Below are 19,582 nucleotides of genomic sequence, written 5' to 3' on the forward strand. Positions count from 1 at the left end.
ACTTTCATGCAATCTGCACAGTCATCAAAGACTATGCTTGCCAGAAACAGCCTTTCCCAGGACTTTTCTCCTGTTTCAGGGCTCCTCTGTGAGAAAGCTGAAAGAGTAAGCTTGCTCATCCATCTCTCAGTGCCCCCCTAGGTAGGTCTTAGAGAGGTCCCATGTCCCATTCACACCCTGCCTCCAAAAAGGCCACAGGCAGGACACTCTTAGCTGTTTCTGAGAGTCCCTCCAATACACAACAGCAATCAAAATCCTAGGTGTTTCCCACAAGAGTCTGCGCCATATTTCTCTTTTCTTAAGGGGTCTTATGCCTGCAAATGGAACTGACTAATTCTTTTCCAAGAATTCTTTTAGGATGATGCCTGAGTCCTTTGTGAAATGATGCTAGTGTCGAACAAGTAGGAGTAGGTCAGATTCCAAACGTACAAATCTGAAAAGACCCCCTTGTTCTTCATTTCGGTTCTCTATACTAGTAAAGAATTTTTTGGTTTCTGTTCATTAGTTTGTGTTTTATTTTTTCTAATTATATTCAAAAGTGTTTTGGATCATCTCAGAAACATGTGAAAATACATATTTCATTTGGCAGCATTTGTAAATCTTGGTGTCCATTCCCCCCTGAATCTTTGAGTGACATGCAATGTGCAAATATTTCCATTCTTCCATTGTTGCATCAGGTAATTGCTGGTCTGTGCCAGGGAAAGGTGGGGAAGGAAGGAAATAACAATGTTTTTAATGGCTAGACTGCTCATAAACATGAAGTAAATCATACACAAATTCAATAATGATTTCCACATAGAATAAGCTCTAAATATTTTCCTGGCCCTACAGACATCTTCCCTTTCAGGTAAGTGATTTATTATTTATTATTTATTCAAGTAAATAATTTTAGATGAACCATTGGCTCTAAGGGAAATCCAGTACAGAACAGAATTTTAGCTTTCTGAAAGTAAACTTGAGACTTTCCAACATCCTCAATTATCAAAATGTATAAGCATAGTTAAATATTGTTTAATATTCAGGTAAATTTGCACATTCCCCCTTTCAAATAAAAAATAGCATTTTAAAGTTACTTTTAGGATCATAAGGTCTGCCTGCAAGAGGGTCCATTTGAGCAGTTCGGAGCAATTAATTTCTAATTTCTAAAGGAATAAATCAATACTCCTTCCATAATGCCATAAATTTCACTCAAACATCTAACACCTATTGGAGGGATGAATCACGTTCAGTTCAGAAACCGTGTCTTCCAGAGTCTTCTCACAGCCCTGAAGGGTAAGAGGGGGAGACTGAGGAAGCAGAACCACAGGCTTTCTCCCCCTCTTCAAACAGAGCAGCTCTGCTTGTATCCACTTTACATACTGAGCTTCTGTAAAAGATTTCAGTTCAAAACAGGCTCCCACTGCAAAAAGAAAATGTGAAATTGCTGCCCTCTATCAAAAGTCACCAAGAGGGAAAAAGGCTGAACCCCATACATCTTCTTTCTTCTGAAATTGAAACTCTTCTGAAGTGACTGTAAAGGGATTATTTTTAAGTCTTCAGTCCACAATAACAGAAAGAATGAGAAAACAGAACACATTTGGGAAGCTGGAAAGTAGACGGAAGAGTGGTCAAAAACAGCAGATCTGAGAAAACCGAATCTGATGAAAAGCAGAAATAAAAGTCAAGAATTAACTTGACTTCTACTCAGGATTTTTATTACCAGGTACCTCTGGAGGAAAATTGGTAAAAATTGGTTTTAAGTCAGTTTCAGATTCAGATTCCCTTTTGCATAACTGGCCAAACACTCCTCCCCAACCCGAGTAAGAGACTGGACGTAATTCTCTGGAGAGGACAAAACAGGACCTCTGAGCTCGGTGGGTATCAAATACCTTTGAGGCAGGGATATCCTAAAAACAGGGAATTGTGTGAACAAACACTTTCCCTCACTTAGCTTCCAGAACCCTGGCACCCAGGCCGTCAGCCCACAGGCAGGGTATGAATATGGTCTTTTCCAAGAATCTGAACATTCCAAGGGCAGGATCTAAAGACCCTCAACTAATTGGGCCAGCCAATCACTCTCCAGTGAAGCCTGTGGAGTTTCAGATATCTGAGTAAAGATGGGGGAGATAAGACCAAAACAAAGAAACAGAATAGTTACTTGAAGAAAAAACAATGCAAGGAGAAAAACCCCTTCCTGCAAAAAAATAAAAATTCTCAGAGCATGATAGACAATATAATGAAACCATATAAAATAACAGTATGTTAGGAGAAACAGTCAAAAAATTTTAAAGGGGAGCTCTTAGGAATTAAAAGCATGGTCTCTGAAATAAAAACTCAACAGAAGAGTCAGAAGATAAAATTTATGAAAATTCTCAGAAAGTAAAGCAAAACAAAAAAAACAAAGGAAGGTCAAAGAAAAGAGAATACCAATCCAGGATATCCAGTAGCCAAGGCTTAGGGGTTCTAAAAAGAGAGAAATAAAGGGAAGGGGAAAAAGTATCAATAAAACAATAGAAAAATTCCCAGAAGGAAAGGACAGGGGCTTTCATATTATAAGGACCTGCCAAGTATCTAGCCCATCATCATAAAATTTCAGAATACTGAGTGTGAATAGAAGCTCCTACAAGCTCATAGAGAAGGAAAGGGGTGAGGAGGATGCCACTTTCAAAATACTAGGAATTAGAATGGCTTTCAGCTTTTCAAAGGTAATTTGGGAAGCTAGAAGACAATGGAACGATTATCTCTAACCTAGAATTCTCTGTCAGGATACTCAAGTACAAGGGTAAAATAAAGACATTTCGGATCGAGTTTCAAAAAAAAAAGCTTACTTTCTATATACTGTTTCTCTGGGACCTACTCCTCCAAAGGATGGGACCTCAGGATGAAGAGAGGGGCACCAACCATGGAGATAAGTCCCGGCTTCCATGAGAGACTTTTTCAGGCAAATAAAACCTTAAAGAGTACCAGATGCAACCAAAATTGTTAAAGATTTAGACTATTGATAAATTATTTGAGAGCAAAAAGCAAACAAAACAAAGCAATTATTAACTCAACAGAAAATGAAAATATGTACAAGAAATTGTTTAATACATGGTCCATCATGAATGCCACTCACGTTGTCATTAGAAGAAAACCTATTTCTCTACTCACAACACTTCTGACACCAAATTGGGCAGTGAGGGGTAGCCTCACACCAACCAGTCCTTCAACTGTCCAAACATCAACTGGGTGTCCTACAATTCAATTCTGACACTAACTGCTCAGAGTCAATGCAGACCCACAAGCTAAGAGCTCAGTCCCACAAGACCGCTCACTTTCTCAAATGCTAGTCACAAGTCCCAGGCTGTCACTGTAGCTCTAGCCAAGCGGCTATAAACTGGGGGTTCACACACCCCTTCCTCAGGAAGTGTAGCTATAATTTGCTATGAACAGTTCACAGAACTCAGAGAAACACTTTACTTACATTTACCAGTTTATTTTAAAGGATTCAGAAGAACAGCCAAAAGAAGAAGTACACGGGGTGAGATCCAGGAGAGTTCTGAGCACAGGAACTTCTGTCTCCACGAAACTGAGATTTCCACCCTCCTTGGTGACCATGTGCATGCGTTCACCAACACAGAAGCTCTCTGAACCCTTGTGTAGGGTTTTTATGAAAGTTCCATTATGTAGGTATGGTGGGTTAAATCACTAACCATGGGTGACCGACTCAATCTGCAGTTCCTCTCCCATTCCCAAGATTGGAACTGGAGCTAAAAGTTCCAACCCTCTAATAATGCATTAGTCTTCTGGTGACCAGCCACCATCCTAAAGCTAGGGACCCCAGCCACCAGTCATCTCATTAGCACACAAAAATATACTCCTATCACTCCAGAGATCCCAAGGGTCTTATAAACTCTTATATCAAGAACTGGAGTTAAAGACCACATATCAGAACAAAATATGTTCCTGGCACCTTTATCACTCAGGAAATTACAAGAGTTTTGGTTCTATGTCAGGAACCAAAGGCAGAGACCAAATATATATTTCTCATTATATCACATATTTTAAACACTGAATATTGATTTAGCCAATTTCACAACAAAACTACATTGAAAAGTGGGATGGAAAGGGTCTGCCATGGGAATGGGCTGAGGAAGAACTAAGGTTTCATATTCCGTAAAGTATGCCCAACAAGATTGAAAAAAATCAAAAGTAGCAACACAGCATATAATTTAGAGACAAAGACATAAACACACATGCACACACACGCACACACATCAACTAAAGGAAGTGAAAGCAGCTGCCTTGGGAATGGCAGCATTGGAGAGAGTGGGAGCAAGAACCACTGCTTTTCACAAAAAACTGGTGGAAATATCTGGCTCTTTAAACTAGATATATATGTAACTTTGACAAACTTTTGGGAAAAAATGAGAAAAGGCAATGAAAGGGCTACAAGCAAAAATTATTCTTCCTTGGTTTTTGTAAATGGCTGTGCCTCTAAGAAGCATAGATTCATTTTCCTGTTGCAGCTACGTACTGGACTGCTGTCCTCGGTAAACAGGAATTAGAATGATCTAATATTACTCATAATTTTATTAAAATCTTCCAAGTATGTGTTTTTCATAATCATTTGGAGGAAGAAAGGGCAGAAGTCAATATATGAGTCATGTTTCTAAAATGGCTTGATCATCTTGCTAAAAAAACAAAATTAATAATCTGAGATTTCCATTTTTCAAATACAATTATTCTCCTGATTGTTTTTCTCTCTCCCTCCCTCTGCCTTGTCCCTCCTCCATTGCTCGAACATCCCCACCCACCATTCTTCATACACCTTCCTGGAGGCATAAGGGTGAGGGCAGTGTTGGTAATAGCAGATTAGGATCACTTCTTAGATTGAGGCCAAATGGGCTGACCCATATTCCACCATCAATGGAATGATGATGCTGGGAATTGGAGGATAAAATAAAGACGCAAACGAAGAACAGTGTGTTCTCACAGTGATGTGGGAGTCACACATTTATTCTAAAACTCAATGGAGAAAGTGAGTGAAAAATGTATTCCCAATCACCAGCTTCTCCTGACCATCCCCACAGAAAGCTCCCATCATTTTGTGTGCCTAAGAAATGAAGGAAATGGAGAGACGGCCGTTGGCTGCAGTGGTACAGTTTCCAAACGGGTAAACCGAGAGCAGGCCTGCCAAAGGGTTGCAGGAACGCTGGCTAAGTGAGTGTGGACTCAGGTAGGGAATGGGCACTGGGCTTCCAGGTTGGTAGTTTGGTGGATTACTTAGCTTTTCTCCATCAGACTGTGGTAATAAAAGTAAGAGGAGAGAAATATTTTCTTCATCACAAGGTAGTAAGTACAGAGCTCTAGGAAAGAAACACAATCTTAAGTTGAACCAACATTCACTGAAAACCTAGTATGTGGCTGGCATTATGCTAAGCACATTTGCATACATCATTTTCTCATTTAATCTTATTTAAGCATGCCATATGCACTCCAGATTTTGCTCTTTATTATTAGATAGACTGTCTGTGCCTCTGTTTTTCCCTCAGGAAAATCTAGTGAAGCTGCTGCACCTCTGCCTTTGCCCTGAAATGGGAAGATCACAATGCCATGTCACTCCACAATATTTTCCATTGCCTGGTGGGGTCAAAAGAAACCAGCTTTAACTACTATTCTTTAGTGAATGAATCTCAAATTTCTGAACCCAGATTGCTGTTGCGAGTAACTAACAAGTATCTGCTCATCTCTTTTTTTCTCCTCTTTCCCGTGTTTCTTATTTACCACCAGGTAGCAATGAGTAAATACACCCACGCAGGCAAACATGACAGAGAATCTAAGAAAATATCATGAGTTTCCAAAGAAAGTTATAAAAATAAAATGCTCATTGTAACATTCCACAAATTCAAATTAACTTAGAGCTGGTTTGTTATAATGGGCACATAATTTAGTTCAAAAGACTGGCTTGAGTTTTATTTCTGACACTTTCTCAACATGTAATTTAGGATTAAGTCTCCCCTCTTTTCCACCCTTGGTGTATATAAGTGTAATAATACTTGACCAGTCTGTCCACGTCAGAAGGCAAGGCATATAAAAACATTCTTGTCCATTGCTTAGCCCTACACTTATTTGGTAAAATAGGCACAAACCAGAAGAGAGAACGTAGACACAGCGAAAGAAACAAAAGGCAAACTCATGAAATTATCTATTGTTTTTCTTTTCTGAAGGGAAACATATTCTCAAACATTCCTGCTCCATAGCCTTTCCTCATTTAAAAAAAAAAATTGCTTTCTATGTTTCTTCCTACTGAACAATGTCAAATATTTCAACAGCTGCTTTGTCACATTTTGGAATTCTGCTTCCTTCGCTCAGAACAGTCAGCGGCACTTGTTTCATCTGAGATTTCCCGCAGGGGTCTCTCTCATGGGATGGTCATCAAAGACCTTGGACTAAATGTCCTCAAAGTTCCCTGCCAGCCTGAGAAAAGAGAGACTCTTCTCCCTCTTTCCCAGATGCTGTCAGAGAACTTTTACCTCTTTCTCCTTCACCAATTTCTTTGGAAAAAATCCAACTTTACCACCTCTACAAGAAATGCCTTCAAGCTACTCTTAATTTTCAATATGCACAATTAAAATACCTCAATCATAAAAATAAACAATCTAATGATAATAGCTTCTAAAAGTAATATTTTGCCCCTGTTTTGAACTTGACATCTGGGCAGGTAGTGGCATCCCCAACCATGGGGGTGGCCAATCAGGATTCCACCTCACAGTAGAAATTGTGAGTTAAGTTACGGTAGGTGAGCTGGAATCACGGAGGAGGGCCTCCTTGCAGGCGCAGGGTGAGCTCTTTGAAATCATCCATGTGCAGCCTGCCTTAGGAGGACAAGTAACAGCAGCCTGTCCCAGAGGGCTACATTCCTGGAGTGGGCTGGGGATCGTGACTCTGGGTTCTCCAAGGGAACCAGAACCCACGCTGACCCACGTCTGGGAACCACCTGGAAAAGAAAGACTGAAATGGAAAGAGCCATCCTCTGGAGAAGTCACACCCCATGGCCCAGGTTTTGGGTAAGGGCACCTTAGTTGGAATGACTTAGAGATTTATCTTCCCCTGAAGAACTGTTTTGACGTGCACAAAAAGGTATACATAAGGATACCCCTTGCTTCCTAGCCAGTCTAGAGGGAAAAAAATGGATTAACGTCCTCATTAGATCATTGGTTCTTAATGAGGACAGTGCCACCCCCCAAAGAGATATTTAGGAAATTAACGTGGATGTTTTGACTGTCACCATCTTTGGGGTCACTACTGGCATTTATTGTTTGGGGGCCCCAATGTACCCACACAAAGAAGAATCTTCCCATCCTGCAGGGACTATGGGGGTCACTCATGTAAGTGTACATCTAAGCCAAGAATTTAATTCTGCTATATATAAACACAAAGTAACTTTTGCACAATTTTAATATATGATGACTTTTCCAAGAATGGAATCGGCAAAAAAATTGTTCAGTTTGGATCTTTACCACAGGTTGCTCATCATCTCAGAAAAATCACAGAATCTATGGCAACATCACCCAGGATACTTAAATTAGCAACAAAACACACCTAAATCTGTCTGCATGTGGGGCTGTAGCACTCACTTGAGTCTAGATATAGGTGCAAGCATCTGTCTGCTTTATGATGTCATCTGCTACAGTGTGCCCAAGCCATTCATATTTCAAAATACAGTATTGGTTTATTATAAATTGCTTTTCTTTATATCCTTATATTATAGTTAGGACATCACACTGATTTTTAATCATGTTTTAAGTAAGTTGTATTATCTTTCAATTTTGTTTCAGGATAATATGGGACATATTCCCCAATAATTTTATAAAATGAGGACATTGGTTCAGAGTATTTTCAATTAAATAAAATATGACACATTTATACTATGGAATACCCGCAACAGTTGAAAATATTAGCTAAATATATATAAACTGAAAGGGGAAAACCTCTAAGATAGTTGAATGAAGAAAGCTGTTTCAGAAAAATTTATAAAGCATGTTACCAATTACATATTTTTTAAAAACACACAATGTGTGGTGATACACATATAGAGAAAGAAAATGCGTGGAGGAAACCTCTGAAAAGTTTACAAAATGAATGGATAACAAGAGGATGGAATCAGGAACGGCAGTCAAGGTAGATTTCCACTTTCTTTGCAGTGCTTGAATGGGTACAGAAAGAACATAGGCAGGTATCCTTTACATAATTAAAAATTGCTAAACTAAAAATTCTGAAGAGGATTTCTGGGGAAAAAGCCATACGCAGGTTCTCATGGTTGTCATCTCCGTGTTCTCGGCCTGAATTTCTGGGTGGCCTTCTGCAGGTGCAGCCTCAGTACAGTGGAGCCAGCCCCTCCTGCTGAAAGGACTTCAGGTGCCGGGCAGGCCAAGGCTCTCTGAGCCCAGCATGCAGCTCCCAGATACCCTTCAGCACTAGGCAGCCACACCTGGATTCCAGCCTCCTTCTTCATGGGCAACAGGAATGGAAAGCATTTTGACTTGGGTACCAACCTAGTTCAGGTAGGGCCCTCCGCTGACTGGCACCAGTAGGAGGTGGGCATCCACTCCAAGGTTTGCCACTCCAGGGAACAGCACTGCATTGTCCCCATCAGCCATAAAGGAGGCCTGAAACCTTCACCCGGTACAGGAAAGCTAATTTCATGCAGCCATCAAGGTAGGACTGAGCCACACTGGGCTCTCTCCCTCTCTTCCAGACCAAGACTTGACTAAGCATCAGGAAACCCGACACGTAGCAGGAAAGAGGCAGGAGCATCAGAGGAGGGTTAGGGGGAACTGCTGGGCTTTCTTGCGTCACTGTAGGGTAGAAGGCTTGATATGCTCTGAAGAAGCGGGCAACTCACCCCACGGTCCTACATGACTAAATCATAGGTAACCTCAGGGGTATGGTCAGCAAAAAGTGTCCCCTCTCCAAAGCTCACTGGGCTTACTGTCAGTATTCAGTAAGACAGAAAACATGGAACTCACCTTTTGGTAAGGCAGCTGCAGCAGTAAGACAGTACGTTCATACAGCACAGTTTGGAGGAAGATGTTCTAAACAGAAGAGATCCATCTGTATGCAGTAGCAATGTTACTTCCCCAGGTCCCAGAAGCCTGGGGAGCAAATGACGCATCTCAGTGGCACTAGCCTCTATGTGCCCTGCCAGCCTAGTCTGTGGATCTCCATGCCCAGCCCCCACGGGCCTCCACACACCCCACAGCTGTGCACCTGCTCCCGCAGCTGTCAGGCCCCTGCTGCTACGGTCTGTCCCAGCCGCTGTTCTGCCTGCCCGTGTCCTTGTGTCACCACCCATGCCCTGCAGCTCCCAGACTTTGTGGAGCAGTCCTACCTCCGAGAGACACACTCTTTCCATCAACCTTAGAAAGTCAAGCAATTAAGTAACCACACAGGCTTTTTTTCCTCAGAAGATACACTTTGGACAGGTGGCTCTGGACCAGGGCACCTGAAGAAGCTCCCTTGACAAGACCAGAGTGCCGTGACAGCTGACACCCCTTCCTCACTCTCTCCCGACCTGGAGGCTACTTCCCTGCCTTCCAGGATGCAGTTAGTAACATTCTTTCTGCTCCTTTATTTTTCATACAGTGTGAACCCCTGAGTTTACATTGTTCGCCATCACTAACAAACTCTTCACATAAATAAGATCCCTGGTGTCTACACAGATAGATGAGGGTTAAAGGTAGTGATTAAGAATTTGACTTCTGGTGTCAGACCATCTGGGTTTGAAAGTTACCTTTACCATTATTAACATATAACCTCGAGTGAGTTACTTAACCCCCTGGATTTTGGCTTCCTCATCTGCAAATGAGTACCCCACACAGGGGTTCTCACAAAGATGGAACAGCAATGATGTCAAGGGCTTATTAGCACAGTTCTGGCTCATCTGACTTCCAAAGGGCTGTCGATATTCTGTCCCAGGGTCACCTGGCTGGGTGTGCAGATGAAGCCCCCACCCCAACTGTCCCACGATGGCCATTTTAAAGACCTGCATTCTGACTCACACACTGTCCCATTTCTGTAGTATTGTCTTATCCTAGAACTTTTCATGGAGAGTGGGAATTCTGAAATTATGTTGGATTGATTGTGAGACCTTCAAGTAAATAGTATTCACAGAATTGAAGATCCTAATACTGAACAGGCCTTTAGCAAATCCTGTGGTCGTGCCCAGCTATGAGTAAGACCTTCTTATCCCCACAAGAGAGCCCAGTAGTTGGCTAGGGTATCAGAGAGAGGAAAGGATGGGGGATCAAAGATAGAAGGAAGTTAAGACGGCCCAATAAAATTAGGACACTTGGTCACTTCCATCGCATGTGTGTGTCCATGGTTCTTAGTACCCGACCCTCAGCTCCCTAAAGACCAAGAGAGTTTCTGGGCAATAATTATGCCCATTCACTGCTGTCCCAACAGGCCAGTTACAATTGGATGCTTTTTCAAGACTTAGTGATAAATGTAATGATAATTATGATAATAACAAGGTTAGTGCCATTTTTCCATTATCCTACTGGTTTTCTTTGTAGTTCTGAGAATTCCAAGTGACGGCAAAGGATGTATTTCAAGCTGGAAAAGTAATAAAGAAAAAGGGAACAAAAACAAATCCTCCCAGTGAAATTAAAGACAAGTAAAGAACTGAGTACACTTCATCACCTCTTCCAGATACATACCAACTTCGGGCAGAAGGCCAGACCCAAAAGCAGACTACTAACAATCCTGGGGAGATGTGCAGGGATGCAGCTGAAGAGCGAAGGAGCAGTTGAATGACCTTTATTTTCAATCCAGCTATACTGTGGGGAGACGGAAAGCAAAACCTGCCTCACAGAGCAGGGGCGCAGAGCAGGGGTGCAGAGCAGGGGTGCAGAGCAGGAGGACAGAGCAGGGGTACAGAGCAGGAGGACAGAGCAGGGGTGCAGAGCAGGAGGACAGAGCAGGGGCACAGAGCAGGGGTGCAGAGCAGGAGGACAGAGCAGGGGTGCAGAGCAGGAGGACAGAGCAGGGGTGCAGAGCAGGAGCACAGAGCAGGAGGACAGAGCAGGGGCACAGGGCAGGGGTGCAGAGCAGGAGGCCAGAGCAGGGGTGCAGAGCAGGAGCACAGAGCAGGAGGACAGAGCAGGGGCACAGAGCAGGGGTGCAGAGCAGGAGGACAGAGCAGGGGTGCAGAGCAGGAGCACAGAGCAGGGACACAGAGCAGGGGTGCAGAGCAGGGGCACAGAGCAGCAGCACAGAGCAGCAGCACAGAGCAGGGGTGCAGAGCAGGAGGACAGAGCAGGGGTGCAGAGCAGGGGCACAGAGCAGCAGCACAGAGCAGGGGTACAGAGCAGGAGGACAGAGCAGGGGTGCAGAGCAGGAGGACAGAGCAGGGGCACAGAGCAGGGGCACAGAGCAGGGGTGCAGAGCAGGAGGACAGAGCAGGGGTGCAGAGCAGGAGGACAGAGCAGGGGCGCAGAGCAGGGGCACAGAGCAGGAGTGCAGAGCAGGGGCACAGAGCAGGAGCACAGAGCAGGGGTGCAGAGGAGGGGTGCAGAGCAGGCACGCAGAGCAGGAGGACAGAGCAGGAGGACAGAGCAGGGGCACAGAGCAGGGGCACAGAGCAGGGAGCAGGGGTGCAGAGCAGGGACACAGAGCAGGGGCACAGAGCAGGGAGCAGGGGTGCAGAGCAGGGACACAGAGCAGGGGCACAGAGCAGGGGTGCAGAGCAGGGGCACAGAGCAGGGACACAGAGCAGGGGCACAGAGCAGGGGTGCAGAGCAGGGGCGCAGAGCAGGGACACAGAGCAGGGGCACAGAGCAGGGGTGCAGAGCAGGGGCGCAGAGCAGGGGCACAGAGCAGGGATGCAGAGCAGGGGTGCAGAGCAGGACAGAGCAGGAGTGCAGAGCAGGGGTGCAGAGCAGGAGGACAAAGCAGGGGTGCAGAGCAGGGATGCAGAGCAGGGGTGCAGAGCAGGAGGACAGAGCAGGAGTGCAGAGCAGGGGTGCAGAGCAGGAGGACAGAGCAGGAGTGCAGAGCAGGGGTGCAGAGCAGGAGGACAAAGCAGGGGTGCAGAGCAGGAGGACAGAGCAGGGATGCAGAGCAGGGGCACAGAGCAGGAGGACAGAGCAGGGGGCACAGGGCAGGGGTGCAGAGCAGGAGCACAGAGCAGGGGTGCAGAGCAGGAGGACAGAGCAGGAGCACAGGGCAGCACAAAGCAGCAGCACAGAGCAGGAGGACAGAATGGCCCAGAGCAGCACAGAGCCAACAATGGGAATAGAACACCTAAACAGACAAAACGAAAATATTGAGGTAGTTGAAATTTCCGTTCATTTCATTCTCCTACCAGGTAACAAGCAGCAGACTGACCTGGTTATAGGTAACTGTGCTTGGCATCCTATCCTTCCAAGAAAATCAAGAATCTAATCCACAAGCCCCACAATCATAACTGAGTTTCTACAAAAATCTCTACGGTGAGACAGAAAAGGAGGCTACATCCCATTGTCACACTTCACTGCAAATTTTCATAAATGTCCCCTACAAGCATCTTAGCCATTTTTAACCAGTTTTCGGCTCCAGAAGGCACCTGCCACATCTCTACATACTCTCTCATCCTTTCTCAAACCATCCTCCTCCAGGCCTCTCCAGTTCCATCTCTCACTTGCCACTGCAACCCCATTTCTCAGTGTCCCCAGCCAGCACACCCCACTCAGACAAACAAAAGCCAGATTCTGATTCCAACTACGATCATGCACCCAATTCTGATGTGTGCACTTTTTCCCCACACCACCAACCAGGTCTGCAGCACAAGGTGGGCGCCCTTCAATTCCACTCAATTCTGACATTATCTACCCTGAATAGCATCAGATTCCGGAGGTCAGGGGCTGAGTCCCACAAGACTGTGCTCCACTTCAGATGCCCGTAGTTCTGAGACTATGTATAGCAAGTCCAGGTTGTCATCTGTGCTTCTGACTGACTGGCTATAAATCAGAAGTACCCATGATCCCCTCCTCTAGTTCCACTAATTTGCTAAAGTGGCTCACAGAACTCCGGAAAACAGTTTACTTACCAGATCGCTGGTTTATTATAAAAAGATGTAATTCAGGAACAGCCAGATGGAAGAGATGCACAGAACAAAGTATGGGAAAAGGTCAGAGCTTCCATGCCCTCTCCAGGCATGCCACTCTCCCCACATCTCTACATTCTCACCAACCCAAAGTTCCCCAAACCCCATTCTTTTTGGATTTTTAGGGAGGCTTCATTACATAGTCACGACTGATCAGATCAAGGGCCAGTGGTGATTAATTCAACCTCCAGCCCTTGGCCCCCAGGCAAGGTCAGAGGTGACCTGGAAAGTTCCAACCCCAACCCACTAGTCACATGGTTGGGTCTCCTGGCAATCAGCCCCCATTCTTTGGTGACCTAGGGCCTTTCCGAAAGTCGCCTCATTAACATAACAAAAGATACCTTTATCACTTTCAGCACAGGAAATCCCAGTGATTTTTAGGAGCTCTGACAGAAACAGAGACTAAGACCAAATATGTATTTATTATAAATTACAACATCACACTGATTCATCACCATTACCTCTAAAGCCTTTTCCAGGAGGGAGAAATTCACTTCAACAGCCCTACTTCCACACTGAGATAAGGCTTTTTAAAATAAAATATATAACCTTATAAATATGATTACACATGAACTGATTAACTTCCCTCACCTCCCTATCTAGCCAACATACCTGGTTATTCTACTAGCAAAAAGCACTTGCTGCCCAAGTTTGAGCCCTTATTTCTTACCCGGACCACTGTCTTCGATTTCCTCCTGCCCTGCACTTCTGCCGTTGGCCACCAGAACTCAAAACCCACATCTGATCACATGAGTCCCATGGTCAAAACTTGCTGCCTTCAGGTCACATATAGAAGAAGGTTCAAACTCGGTGCGCTGGTCACAAAGACCAACTCCAGCCTGCCTTCCTGAGCTTATTTTCCCTTTTGGCCCCATCCCAATCCAGCCGGTCACACCACACTTCAGCATTTCCTCACTCTATGCAGTTATCAGGTTGTTGCTGGCCTGGGCCTGTGTAAGTCTGGGGAAAGGAAATCCCGGGGCAAAATACCTCTAAAAACCAACATCACTCAAAGGGAGAAATAAAGTTTAAAACCCGTTTATGGCTTACAAACTGCAGTCTGGGGCTGTTTCTCTCTTGCCTGCTCCAGCAGAAGTCAAACACTGCCGCCCATCCCTCACCTTGCAGGTACTAATAAGCCCTCCATTGCCCAGGTAATTATCCATTAATATGAAGATGAACTTCTCTCCACCCCTGAGGAATGATGCAAATGCACTAAAGCCATACTTCTTTCCATGTCCAAACACCTATTGATATGCAGATGTACTAAAGCCAGGCGAAAATCAAAACATACCAATTACCAGCAACGAGAAACTGAAGCAGTAATCAAAAACCTAAGTAAGAATAAAATCCCAGGACCAGATGGCTTCACCACTGAATTTTATCAATGAAGACCTAATACCCATCCTCCTTAAAGTTTTCCAAAGAGTAGAAGAAGAAGGAATACTTCCAAACTCATTCTATGAGGCCAGCATCACTCTAATACCAAAACCAGGCAAAGACACCACAAAAAAAGAAAATTACAGACCAACATCCATGATGAATATACATGCAAAAATACTCAACAAAATACTAGCAAACTGAATTCAAAAATACATCAAGAGGATCATACACCATGACCAAGCAGGATTTATTCCAGGGATGCAAGGATGGTACAACATTCAAAAATCCATCAATATCATCCACTACATCAACAAAAAGGACAAAAACCACATGATCATCTCCATAGATGCTGAAAAAGCATTTGACAAAATTCAACATCCATTCATGATAAAAACTCTCAACAAAATGGGTATAGAGGGCAAGTACCTCAACATAATAAAGGCCATATATGACAAACTCAAAGCCAACGTTCTACTTAAGAGTGAAAAGCTAGAAGCTTTTTCTTTAAGGCTGGGAACAAGACTCTCCTCACTTCTATTCAACATAGTACTGGAGGTCCTAGCCATGGTGATCAGACAACACAAAGAAATAAAAGGTATCCAGATTGGTAAAGAAGTTAAACTGTCACTGTTTGCAGATGACATTATAGTGTACATAAAAAACTCTAAAGAATCCACTCCAAAACTACTAAATAATACCTGAATTCACCAAAGTTGCAGGATACAAAATTAATATGCAGAAATCTGTGGCATTCCTATACACTAACAATGAACTGGCAAAGAGAGAAATCAGGAAAACAATTCCATTCACAGTTGCATTAAAAAGAATAAAATATCTAGGAATAAATTTAACCAAGGAAGTGAAAGACCTATACTCTGAACACTACAAGAAACTCATGAGATAAATTAAATACCAATAAATGGAAACACATCCCATGCTCATGGATAGGAAAAATTAATATTATCAAAATGGCCATCCTGCCTAAAGCAATTTACAGATTCAGTGCAATTCCTATCAAAATACTAACAGCATTCTTCAACCAACTAGAGAAAATCGTTCTAAAATTCATATGGAACCACAAAAGACCCTAAATAGCCAAAGCAATCCTGAGAAGGAAGAATAAAGCAGGGGGAACTATGCCCCCCAACTTCAAGCTCTACTACAAAGTCACAGTAATCAAGACAATTTGGTACTGGCACAAGAACAGAGCCACAGACCAATGGAATAGACTAGAGAGCCCAGATATAAATCCAAGCATATATGGTCAGTTAATATATGATCAAGGAGCCATGGACATACAATGGGGAAACAACAGCCTTTTCAACCTCTGGTGTTGGCAAAACAGGACAGCTACATGCAAGAGAATGAAACTGGATCATTGTTTAAGCGATACACAAAAATAAACTTGAAATGGATCAAAGACCTGAATGTAAATCATGAAACATAAAACTCTTAGAAGACAACATAGGCAAAAATTTCCAGAATATCAGCATGAGCAACTTCTTCCTGAATGCATCTTCTTGAGCAAGGGGAACAGAAGCAAAAATGAACTCATGGGACTACATCAAACTAAAAAGTTTCTGTATGGCCAAGGACACCATCAACAGAACAAAAAGGCATCCTACAGAATGGGAGAATATATTTGTAAATGACATATCTGACAAGGGGTTAACATCCAAAATATATGAAGAACTTACACACCTCAACACCCAAAAAGCAAATAACCCAATTAAAAAATGGGCAGAGGATATGAAGAGACAGTTCTCCAAAGAAGAAATTCAGATGGCCAACAGACACATGAAACGATGCTCCACATCACTAATCATCATGGAAATGCAAATTAAAACCACAATGAGATATCACCTCACACCATCCAAAAGACCAAGAACAACAAATGCTGGCGAGGTTGTGGAGAAAGGGGAACCCTCCTACACTGCTGGTGGGAATGTAAATTAGTTCAACCACTGTGGAAAGCAATATGGAGGTTCCTCAAAAAACTTAAAATAGAAATACCATTTGACCCTGGAATCCCACTCCTTGGAATTTACCCAAAGAATACAACTTATCAGATTCAAAAAGACATATGCACCCCTATGTTTATTGCAGCAGCACTATTTGCAATAGCCAAGATATGGAAGAAACCTAAGTGTCCATCAGTAGATGAATGGATAAAGATGTGGTACATATACACAATGGAATACTATTCAGCCATAGGAAAGAAACAAATCCTACCATTTGCAACAACATGGATGGAGCTGGAGGACATTATGCTCAGTGAAATAAGCCAGGCAGAGAAAGACAAGTGCCAAATGATTTCTCTCATTTATGGAGTATAACAATTAAGCAAAACTGAAGGAACAAAATGGCAGTAGACTCAGAGACTCCAAGAATGAACTAGTGGTTACCAAAGGGGAGGGGTCAGGGAGGGTGGGTGGGGAGGGAGGGAGAAGGGGATTGCGGGGTATTACATTTAATACACATGGTGTGGGGGATCACAGGGAGAACAGTGTAGCACAGAGAAGGCACATAGTGAATCTGTGGCATCTTACTACACTGATTGACTGCATTGGGGTATGGGGGCGGGGCTTGATAATAGGGGTAAATGTAGTAACCACATTTCTTTTCATGTGAAACCTTCATAAGAGTGTATATCAATAATACCTTAATAAAAAAATTTTAATGATAATAAAAAAATTAAATCAGACAAGATATTCTGGAAATGTTACAATTTTACCCACAGGCCACCCCACCAGAAATCTCACCTTATAATTTACTCATTCCCCCTCTTCTGACCTATCTAATAACATACAATAGCAACAGCAGTAAAATCTTGATAATCTCAAGCCAGAGGATTCAGCCATGCAGGTTGAGTAAATGTACTTTACAGCACAATCTCTCACTAGGCACAAAATATGTTTCTACATTTCTTTACTCATTCCTAACAACTATGCTAGATTGCTCACAGAACTTTTACCAAACATTAGACAAAGTCAAGCCTCTCTTTAAACATTTTTGTCTTGACAACAACAACACAATATGATAATTCTCAAGCCAGAGGATTCAGCTAGGTTCAAAGTCCCATACAGATTAAGTCCAAAGCTCATCCATTCCAGCCATCACACTGCAGCTGCAGCAGGGGGCGCATCCAGGACACAAGGACTGTAGAAGCAAATAACTGTGATGGTGGGGGGTCACATTGCTGTTATTCCAGGAATACACAGGAGGCCAGCTTCCAGCCCTTCTCCCCAAAGTGCCAGAAGAGCCAGCCATCACTGGTGGAAATGTCCAGGGCCACATACATTTTACTCCTCATTGCTGCACCCATCCTTGCAATCCGTGTCCAAAAAAGTGGGTGCCTTGATCACTCCCAATAACTGGCGACCGACCATAGGCTGCAAAGAGACGCTCTAGGCACCTCTTGGTGGTTTGCTGATCTGCACAACGTGCAGAGCACTCCTTCTGGGCTCAGCTGACTTATTCAAAGGTCAATGGCAAGCCGCACCAATGGGCCCACACTGTCTTTTGCCCTGCATGCATAAAACACTGATGTAGCCATTGGGCCACATCAGAGGCAGGCTTTCTTTCTAGCCAGTGCACCTGGGCCAATGTGTCTACTTCATCCTTCTCTGGGGATGTCAAAGGCAAATGGCCAGTCACATGATATACAGTAGGTGTCTGTGCCACACCACTCCACGGCCTTTGGATCCAGTCTCTCACCCACCCCATGATGGGATAGATGGTTATTACCTTGGTTGGAGCTGTTCCAGTGATGGGCTCCATAGCCAGCAAGTTGTGGTACACAGCAGCCAGTTGCTTCTCTATCAAGATGACCCGGACCTCTGCTCGTTTCCATAGTTGTGACCAGACTCTGGCTGGCAGCAAGAGCAGCAGCAGTGGCAGAAGCAGTAGCCTTAGGCTCGGGCCACAGGCCGGGGTTGGCATGGCCAGCAGCAGGGGTGACACCTCCACGACCACACGAGTGTAGACACATATCCCTTGGTGTGAACGCCACTTCTCCCCATCATTTCTAGGGGCGGCCCTCCCAAAGGTCACACCCATTATAACAGATTTTGGGTTCAGAGGAACTGTGCCAACTGCACCAGATTAAGTCCAGGGAAAGGAAATCCCAGGGCAAAATACCTCTAAAAACCGACATCAGTCAAAGGGAGAATTAAAGTTTAAAACCTGTTTATTGCTTACAAACTTCAGTCTGCAGCTGTTTCTCTCTTTCCTGCTCCAGCAGAAGCCAAAAACTGGCCCTCTTCCTCACCTCTCAGGTAGAGATAAGCCCTCCTTTGCCCAGGTAATTACCCATTGATATGGAGATGAACTTCTCTCCACCCCTGAGGAATGATGCAAATGTACTAAAGCCATACTTATTTCCACCACTGAATGCCTATTGATAGGCAGATGTACTAAATAAAGCCAGGTGAGATATTTTGGAAATGTTACAAGTTTACCCACAACCTGAAAACAGCCTTTGCTGCACAAATTACTCTCACCAGCCCTTGCAGTAACACGCTGCCGCAAGCCCTCTCAGCTCTCACTTAGACTAAGCCCCCCAACTTACCCCTGCTTCTGCCTTTGGCCCTCAGCCCACAACCCCACCCCTATGTATTCTCCACACACTAGCCAGAGTGACCCTTGAAAGGGTGAGTCAGCACATTAATCTCCTTTGACCCTTCTAAGGGTCCTCATCTCACTCAATGAAAATGCCAAAAGGTCTTTAAAATGGCCTGGAAGACCCCATATGTGCTGACCCGCACATAGTGCCTCTCTATTCCCAGCTTCCTTCTTACTTGCTCTGATCGGAAACACTGGCCCCCTTGTCCTGCGAAGTTCTGCACATGCCTGTCCAGGGTCCAGGGCTGTGTCCTCTGTCTGGGTTGTTCTGCCCTCCAAGCTGGATCTTCCTGGCATGCTCTCTCCTCTCCTCAATTCTCTGCCCAACACTCACCTTATCTGTATAAAATAGAGACCTCCCTGGATAATCCTTATCCTCTTACCCTATTTTAATTTTTCTCCCAGTATTTCTGACCAACTGAAAAACATACTTTGTTATTTGTTGTGTACTGCCTGGCTCCCTCCCCT

General features: G+C 44.0%; 1 long non-coding RNA gene across 1 annotated transcript; it reads right to left on the reverse strand.

Annotated features, from left to right (window-relative positions):
* Nucleotides 1–6,242: 6,242 nt before the first annotated feature.
* LOC140850060 (uncharacterized) lies at nt 6,243–10,763 on the reverse strand. Its single transcript, XR_012132802.1, has 3 exons — nt 10,683–10,763; nt 8,991–9,116; nt 6,243–8,883 (listed from the first exon to the last, which is right to left on the reverse strand). It is a non-coding gene; the product is annotated as an uncharacterized lncRNA (long non-coding RNA).
* Between the last annotated feature and the right edge of the window lie 8,819 nt (nt 10,764–19,582).

This window comes from Manis javanica, chromosome 6 (genome assembly GCF_040802235.1).
Source record: "Manis javanica isolate MJ-LG chromosome 6, MJ_LKY, whole genome shotgun sequence".
NCBI lineage: Eukaryota > Metazoa > Chordata > Mammalia > Pholidota > Manidae > Manis > Manis javanica.